The following is a 9,100-nucleotide window of genomic DNA, read 5'->3' on the forward strand; positions in this document are numbered from 1 at the left end:
TGTTGAAATCTAACATGTGGGATGGATTGCCGTGATACTTCCAAAGTATAGACACATGAAACACTAGATGCACGGCTGATAAGCTCGACGACAAAGCAACTCTATAAGCCACTTCTCCCACTCGATCAAGAATCTCAAATAGGCCAATGACCTAGGGCTAAGCTTGCCCTTCTTCCCAAATCTCATCACGCCCTTCATAGGTGACACTCGGAGCAATACCCGTTCACCGACCATAAAAGCCACATCTTGAACCTTGCGGTCTACATAACTCTTTTGCCTGGACTGAGCTGTACGAAGCCTATCCTGAATAATCCTGACCTTGTCCAAGGCCTCCTGAACCAGATCCATACCCAACAACCGAGCCTCTCTCGGCTCAAACCATCCAACCAGAGATCAACACCGCCTACCATATAAAGCCTCATAAGCAGCCATCTGGATACTCGACTAGTAGCTGTTGTTGTAGGCAAACTCTGCTAAAGGCAAGAACTGATCCCACGAACTACCAAAGTCAATGACACAAGCTCGGAGCATATCCTCCAAAATCTGAATAATCCACTCAGACTGCCGGTCCGTCTGAGAATGAAATGTTGTAATCAACTCAACCTGAGTGCCCAACTCTCACTAAACTGCTCTCCAAAAATGCGAGGTAAACTGCGTACCTCAGTCCAAAATGATAGACACAGGCACACCATGAAGACGAACAATATCCCGGATATAGATCTCATCTAACCTCTCGGATGAATAGGAGACTGCCACAGGAATGAAATGCGCTGACTTGGTCAGCCTATCAACAATGACCCATACTGCGTCGAACTTCCTCCGAGTCAGTGGGAGTCCAACAAAAAAGTCCATTGTGATCCGCTCCCACTTCCACTCAGGAAGCTCAATCCTCTGAAATAAACCACCAGGCCTCTGATGCTCATACTTAACCTGCTAACAATTTAAACACCGATCCACATATATAACAATATCCTTCTTCATTCTGCGCCACCAATAATGCTACCGCAAATCCTGATACATCTTCGCGGCGCTCGGATGAATAGAGTACCGGGAACTATAGGCCTCCTCTAAAATCAACTCTTGAAACCCATCCACATTAGGCACACAAACTCGACCCTGCAATCTCAAAACTCCATCATCACCTAAGGTAACCTACTTGGCACCTTCGTGCTACACCGTGTCTCTAAGGACACACAAATGGGGATCATCATACTGCCGATCACGGATAGGCTCCAATAATGAAAAACGAGCGGTTGTGCAAACTAACACATGTCTGGGCTCAGAAACATCCAACCTCAGGAACTGATTGGCCAAAGCCTGAACATCCAAAGCAAGCGGTCTCTCACCGACCGAAATATAAGCAAGGCTGCCCATACTGGTTGACTTCCTACTCAAAGTATCGACCACCACATTGGCCTTTTCCAGATGATATAAGATAGTGATATCATAATCTTTCAACAACTCCAACCACCTCCTCTACCTCAAATTCAACTCCTTTTGCTTGAACAAATACTGAAGACTCTTGTGATCCGTGAACACCTCACATGCCACGCCATACAGATAATGCCTCCAAATCTTAAATGCGTGAACAATGGCTACCAACTCCAAATCATGAACCAGATAGTTCTTCTCATGAATCTTCAACTGCCATGAAGCATAGGCAATGACCTTGCCATCCTGCATCAACACCGCACCAAGTCCAATACGATATACATCACAATAAACTATATAAGGCCTTGAACATGTGGGCAAAACCAACACTGATGTCGTAGTCAAAGCTTTCTTGAGCTTCTGAAAGCTCGCCTCACTCTCATCCGACCATCTGGACTGGGCACCCTTCTGGGTCAACCTGGTTATCAGGGCTACGATAGATGAAAACCCTTCCACGAACCGACGATAGTAGCCTGCCAATCCCAAGAAACTCAGAATTTCTGTAGTTGATGCTGGTCTAGGCTAGTTCTTGACTGCCTCAATCTTCTTCGGATCCACCTGAATACCCTTTGCTAATACAACATGACCCAGGAATGCAACTGAACTCAGCTAGAACTCATACTTCGAGAACCTAGCATATAGCTGACTATCCCTTAGAGTCTGAAGAACCACTCTGAGATGCTGCTCGTGCTCCTCCTGGCTGTGGGAATATATCAAAATATCATCAATGAAGACTATCACAAACGAATCCAAATAAGGCTTGAACACTCGGTTCATCAAATCCATAAAAGCTGCTGGGGCATTTGTCGACCCGAATGACATCACCAAGAACTCATAATGCCCGTACCGAGTGCGAAAAGCTATCTTAGGGACATTGGATGCCCTAATCCTCAACTGATGGTAGCCATATCTCAAATCAATCTTTGAAAATACCTTGGCACCTTGAAGCTGATCAAACAAATCATCAATCCTTAGCAATGGATACTTATTCTTGTTTGTAACCATGTTCAACTGCCGGTAATCAATACACATTCTCATCGATCCGTCCTTCTTCTTAACAAACAACACTGGCACACCCAAGGCGAGACACTCAGCCTATTGGAACCCTTCCTAAGCAAGTCCTGCAACTACTCCTTCAACTCTTTCAACTCAGGTGGGGCCATACAATACAGCAGAATAGAAATGGGCCGAGTGCCCGGGGCCAAATCAATGCAGAAATCAATATTCCTATAGGGTGGCATACCCGACAGGTCTAAAGGGAGTACCTCAGGAAACTCACGAATAATGGGCACAGAATCAATAGAAGGAACCTCAGCACTAGAATCACGAACATATGCCAAATAGGCCAAACAACCCTTCTCGAACATACACCGAGCCTTCACATACAGGATAACACTGCGGGTAGAATGACCAGGAGTCCCTCTCCACTCTAAATGAGGTAAAATCTGGTAAGGCTAAGGTCGCAGTCTTGGCATGACAGTCCAAGATAGTGTGGTAAGATGATAACCAGTCCATCCCCAATATGACATAGAAATCAACCATGTCTAGAAGAAACAAATCTGCATGAGTCTCAAGACCTCCAATCACAATTATACATGATCAATGAACACGATCCACCACAATAGAATCACCCACTGGCGTAGACACATAAACAGGGGTACTCAAAGGACCACTAGGCATGACCAGATGCGGCGCAAAATAAACCGAAGCTTCTCCGCTACGAACCAGAACAGTACCTGCACCTCTACCTCTAATACCTCTACCTCCACCTCTAATACCTCCACCTCCACCTCCAGCTAACTGAGCGGGCTAGATGAGTCCCTCAATGAACCTCCTCACTCTCTCTCACAGTGGGAAGTATGATAAGATCATGACGAGCCAAGTTGATGAATCTGATCTCGTACTGAGTAACAGTTATAGAACCCTGTTGGAGACGCTCAAACTGCCTCCGATAGGCCTCTCTCTGAGTGATGGGGAGAAATTTCTCCAAAAATAGCTGCGTGAATTGTTCTCAAGTCAAAGCTGATGACCCAACTAGTATGGCCAATCAATAGTCCCTCCAACAGGTCTTGGCGAATCTAGACAAGCGAAGAGTAGCAAAATCAATCCCATCGGTCTCCACAATCCCCATGTTCCTGAGAACCTCATGACATCTATCTAGAAAATCTTGGAGATCCTTAGAAGATGCACCATTGAAAGTAGTAGTGAAGATCTTGGTGAAACTTATCCAACCTCCACAAAGCATTCGAAGACATAGCTGATCTATCACCGGTCTGCGCTACTGCTGCTCGGCTGAAGAAGCGGTACATGACCTCGCCATTCGTGAAAGGACAAGAGTAGAGGTTTCAATTTAGCATTTAGAAAATAAAATTGGACGACCGGGAAGAATAGAAGTGAAACTCTTCCTAACTCTGTAGCCTTTGGGGGATAAATACAGACGTCTCCGACCCGATCACTCAGACTCTACTAAGCTTGTTTGTGAACTGTGAGACCCATGTAACCTAGAGCTCTGATACCAACTTGTCACGACCCGGATTCCCACCATCGGGAGTCATGATGACGCCTACTAGTACAAGATAGGCAAGCCAATTAATTGCACAATTTACCCGTTTACCCATTTTATATTCATTAATAATTTCAAAATAATAACATTTAAACATCAGAATTTAACACAAGCGGAAGAAAGAAACAATAAGCTATATGACCATGAATATCTAATACAACTGTTTGAGTCTCGAATACCCAGAACTGGTGTCATAGTTCCACAGATAGTCTAAGAATACTACAAATAAAGGGTCTGAAAGGAATAAATACAACACTGTCTCAAGAAATGCAAGAAAGAAACAAGAACACTAGATAGAAGGAGACGCCAAGTCCTGCGGACGCCTGCAGGACTACCTCGGGTCACCTGATGATCAAGAATCAGCAATATCACTGTGGTCCGAAGTCCACAACACTAGGGTCTGCACAAAAGAGTGCAGAGTGTAGTATCAGCACAACCGACCCCATGTGCTGGTAAGTGCCTAGCCTAACCTCGGCGATGTAGTGACGAGGCTAGGACCATACTACCAAATCAACCTGTGCATTTCGAATATATATATATATATATATATATATAGCGGAAAAGAAATACAAAAATAAACAAGTAAAGATGGGAGGGGGAAACATGCTTCGGGGAATAACAGGTAAAAACAGAATATGAAGAGAACTATAAAGGAATCAAAATCCAACCACTAACAAGAATAAGGAAAACAAAGGTGGATTTCACTTTCTTTTCACATCTTGTTGTAGGCGTGCTACCCAATCCCATTTCCTGTATCTCGTGGCAGGCGTGCCACCCGCTCCCATTTCATTATATCTCATGGTAGGCGTGCCACCTGCCCCCATTTCATTTATCTCGTGGTAGGCTACCACCTGCTCCCATTTTATTATATCTTGTGGTAGGCGTACCACTAGCTCCCATTTCATTATATCTTGTGGTAGGTGTACCACCCGCTCCCATTTCATTATATATTGTGGTAGGCGTACCACCCACTCCTATTTCATTATATCTTGTGGTAGGCGTACCACCCGCTCCCATTTAATTATATCTTATGGTAGGCGTACCACCCGCTCCCATGTACAAGCCAACAATAATCACAAGGAATCCTGGCAAGGGAACAATAATATAACCAAATAATATCCCGACAAGGGAGAAATAGCTATAACCAAACTTGTTACAACATCTAACTACCTCAGCTATAACCAAACTCGTTGCAACAGGTAACTACCTCAGCTATAACCAAACTTGTTACAACATCTAACTACCTCGGCTATAACCAAACTTGTTACAACACCTGACTAACTCAGTTATAACTAAGCTTTTTACAACACCTAACACAAAGAATCATTAACCGAAACATCCATAATATCAATTAAGAACACAATGCAAGGGAACACAACTCAACAATAGCCCGGCAAGGGGGCAACATAATGATCTCTTCTCTTTCTCACTTTTACTTCACAATTCACTTCACAACTCGAACCAATACTCTAGAGTTTCAATGATCACTTATACTTTCACAATTCGTTTTACAACTAGAGCCAACGCCCCTCAATTTTCATAGGTCACTATTCTTTCCACAACTTTACACAACAAATAGAAATCTTCACCAAGGCATGAATAATACAACGAAGTCATGAAAATCACAATATAAGACCCACGGGCATGCTTGACACCAACGTATAGATACTCGTCACCATGCCTATACGTCGTAGTAAACAAGAAGCAAATAGCAAATAGGACACAACTCCTAATCCATCAAGCTAAGGTTAGACCAAACACTTACCTCGATGCCACGAACACAATTCACGATTTAATTATAGCTTTACCCCTTGATTCCACCACCAATTCGCTCGTATCTAGTCACAAGTTACTTAATTACATCAATAAACGCTAAATGAATCAATTTGAATGCATGAAAATGGGTTTTCCAAAGTTTTACCCAAAAAGTCAAAATTGCCCCAGGGCCCACATGGTCAAAACCAGAGGTTGGAACCAAAACCCGATTACCCATTCCCCCACGAGCTCAAGTATGTAATTTGTTTTGAAATCGGACCTCAAATCGAGGTCCAAATCCCCAATATTTGAAAAACCTAGGTTCTACCCAAAACACCCAATTTCCCCCATAAAATCATTGATTTTGAGTTGAAATCATGTTAAAAGATGTTAAGGAGTGAAGAAAATGAGTTAGAAATCCTTACCAACGTTTTGGAAAAAAAAGGTTGTTTGAAAAATTGCCTCTTATATTTTTGGGGTCTTAAAAAAATAAAAAATAACTGAAAATCCCGTTTAAATATACTTCCCTCAGATGCCCTGTGCGGGCCGCATAAAATCAACTGTGGCCGCAAGGCTTCCTGTATTCTGCAGTGATAGGTCTTAGTATTTTCGCCATAACTTTCTTTACATATGTCCAAATTATGATTTCTTTACTTTTATGGAAACTAGACACGAAGGACTACAATTTTCGTTTTTGAATCATCTCAAAGTTCCTTGTATATCAAAAGATATAGGCTTTCGAAGTCGGACCAGTGAATTGTTCTTCACCGTGGACCGCACCAAAACTAGTGCGGCCGCACAGCCCTCTCCGCGGCAGCAGTCCATATCGTGCGGACCGCACTGGCCTTATCAGAGGTCCTCCAACTCTCTGAGCCTACAACAACTCAGTTTTTAAGCCTAAGACACCCCGGAACCTACCCTAAACTCCCCCGAGCCCTCGGAACTCCAAACCAAGCACACACAAAACCTCAAAAACATCCTACGGACTTATCCATGTAACCAAATCATTAAAATAACATCATTAACATCAAATTAAATCTTGAGATCAATGAAATTTTCTCAAAACTTCTTAAAACATCAATTTTGCGATATAAGTCCAAATCACGTCATATGACATCCTTTCACCAAATTCTACAGAAATGTCTTAAATCATATATAAGACCTGTACCGGGCGCCGGAACCAAAATACAGTCCCGATAACACCATTTTCTAAGCAAATTTTATTTTAAATTTCTTTAAACAATTTCAGAAAATAATTTTCTTTAAAAAATCCGTTTCTCGGGCTTTGGACCTCGAAATCCGATTCCGGGCATACGCCCAAGTCTCATATTTTCCTACGGACCCTCCAGGACCGTCAAATCATGGGTTCGGGTCCGTTTACTCAAAACGTTGACCGAAGTCAAATTTATTCATTTTACAGTCAAAACTTATCATTTTCATGGATTTTCACATTTAAGCTTTTCGGCTACGCGCCCGGACTGCACAGGCAAATCGAGGTGGTGCTAAGGGAGGTTTTTACGGCCTCGGAACATAGAATTTTATTGCAACACTAGTGATGACCTTTTGGGTCATCATAATTTCTGACTGAGGTACGTAGTTTACCTCACATTTCTGGAGGGCAGTTCACTGTGAGTTGGGCGCACGGGTCGAGTTGAGTACAACATTTCATCCTCAGACGGACGGGCAATCCGAGCGTACTATTCAGATTTTGGAGGATATGCTCCGAGCTTGTGTTATTGACTTTGGAGGCTCGTGGGATCAGTTCTTGCTTTAGCGAAGTTTGCCTACAATAACAACTACCAGCCGAGCATCTAGATAGCTCCTTATGAGGCTTTATATGGTAGGAGGTGTCGATCACCGGTTAGGTGGTTTGAGCCGGGAGAGGCTCGGTTGTTGGGTACGAATCTAGTATAGGATGCCTTGGACAAGGTTAAGATCATTCAAGATACGCATCGTACAGCTCAGTCCAGGCAAATGAGTTATGCTGACCGTAAGGTTCGTGATGTGGCATTCATGGTCGGCGAGCGGGTGTTGCTTCGGGTGTCGCCTATGAAAGGCGTGATGAGATTTGGAAAGAAGGGCAAGCTAAGCCTAGATTCATTGGCCCGTTTGAGATTCTTGATCGAGTAGAAGATGTGGCTTATATACTTGCGCTGCCGCCGAGTTTATCAGTCGTGCATCCAGTGTTTCATGTGTCCATGCTTTGAAAGTATCACGGTGATCCATCCCACGTGTTAGACTTCAGCACTATCCAGTTGGACAAAGATTTGTCCAATAAGGAGGAGCAGGTAGCTATTCTAGATCGGCAGGTTCGTCAGTTGAGATCGAAAAGTTTCCCTTCTGTTCGTGTTTAGTAGAGAGGTCAGCCTGCCGGGGCATCTACCTAGGAGTCCAAGTTTAATATGCGGAGCCGATATCCCCATCTTTTCTCCGACTCAGGTACTTTTCTTATGTCCGTCCGTGGATGAACGGTTGTTTTAGAGGTAGAGAATGCGATGACCCAAAAGGTCATCACTCATTTTGAAAGTTAATTTTGAGTTCCGAGGCCTTAAAAACCTCTTTTTATCTCACCTCGATTTGCATGCATAGTCCGGGTGCATTTCCAGAAAGCTTTTATGTGAAAACTAAGTAAAATAAGGAAATTAGCTTTTAATATTGAATAAAGTTGACTTTGGTCAATAATGTTGGTAAACGGACCCGGACCCGTGATTCGACGGTCTCGTAGGGTCCGTAGTAAAATATGGGACTTGGGCGTATGCTCGGAATCGAAATTTAAGGTCCCAAGCCCGAAAAATAAATTTTTAAAGAAAATTATTTGCTGGCAAATATAAAGGTTTTTAGAGGTGAATTGATGCATTTTCTTGAGGGTATCGAGCCCGTATCTTGGTTTCGGAGCCCGGTACAAGTTTAAAATAATGATTAAGTCGAATTTGTGAAATTTGGTAAATATTGGAATTAATTTGGAATAAAACGGACTTATAGTTGAGAAAATAGTAATTTTGATGTTCTTGAGTGATTTCATGAATTCGAGGTTTAATTCATAGTTGTTGATGTTATTTTGATGATTTGATCGTACGAGCAAGTCCGTATGATATTTTTGGGCTTGCGTGCATGTTTGGTTTGGAGCCCCAAGGGCTTGGGTGAGTTTTGGATAGGCCACTGAGTGAATTTAGCCTGCCAGTGTTCATAATTGCGAACAACCCTTCGCAAATGCGAAGTCATCAGGGGAGGGCCCGTATCGCCATTGCGACAACTTGTTCGCAATTGCGAGGTTTGCATTTGCGCCCAGGTTCGCAAATGCAAGGCCTTGGTCGCATTTGCGAGTTTCGCAATTGCAAAGCTCCTATCGTA

This window comes from Nicotiana sylvestris, chromosome 6 (assembly GCF_000393655.2).
Source record: "Nicotiana sylvestris chromosome 6, ASM39365v2, whole genome shotgun sequence".
Classification (NCBI taxonomy): Eukaryota; Viridiplantae; Streptophyta; class Magnoliopsida; order Solanales; family Solanaceae; genus Nicotiana; species Nicotiana sylvestris.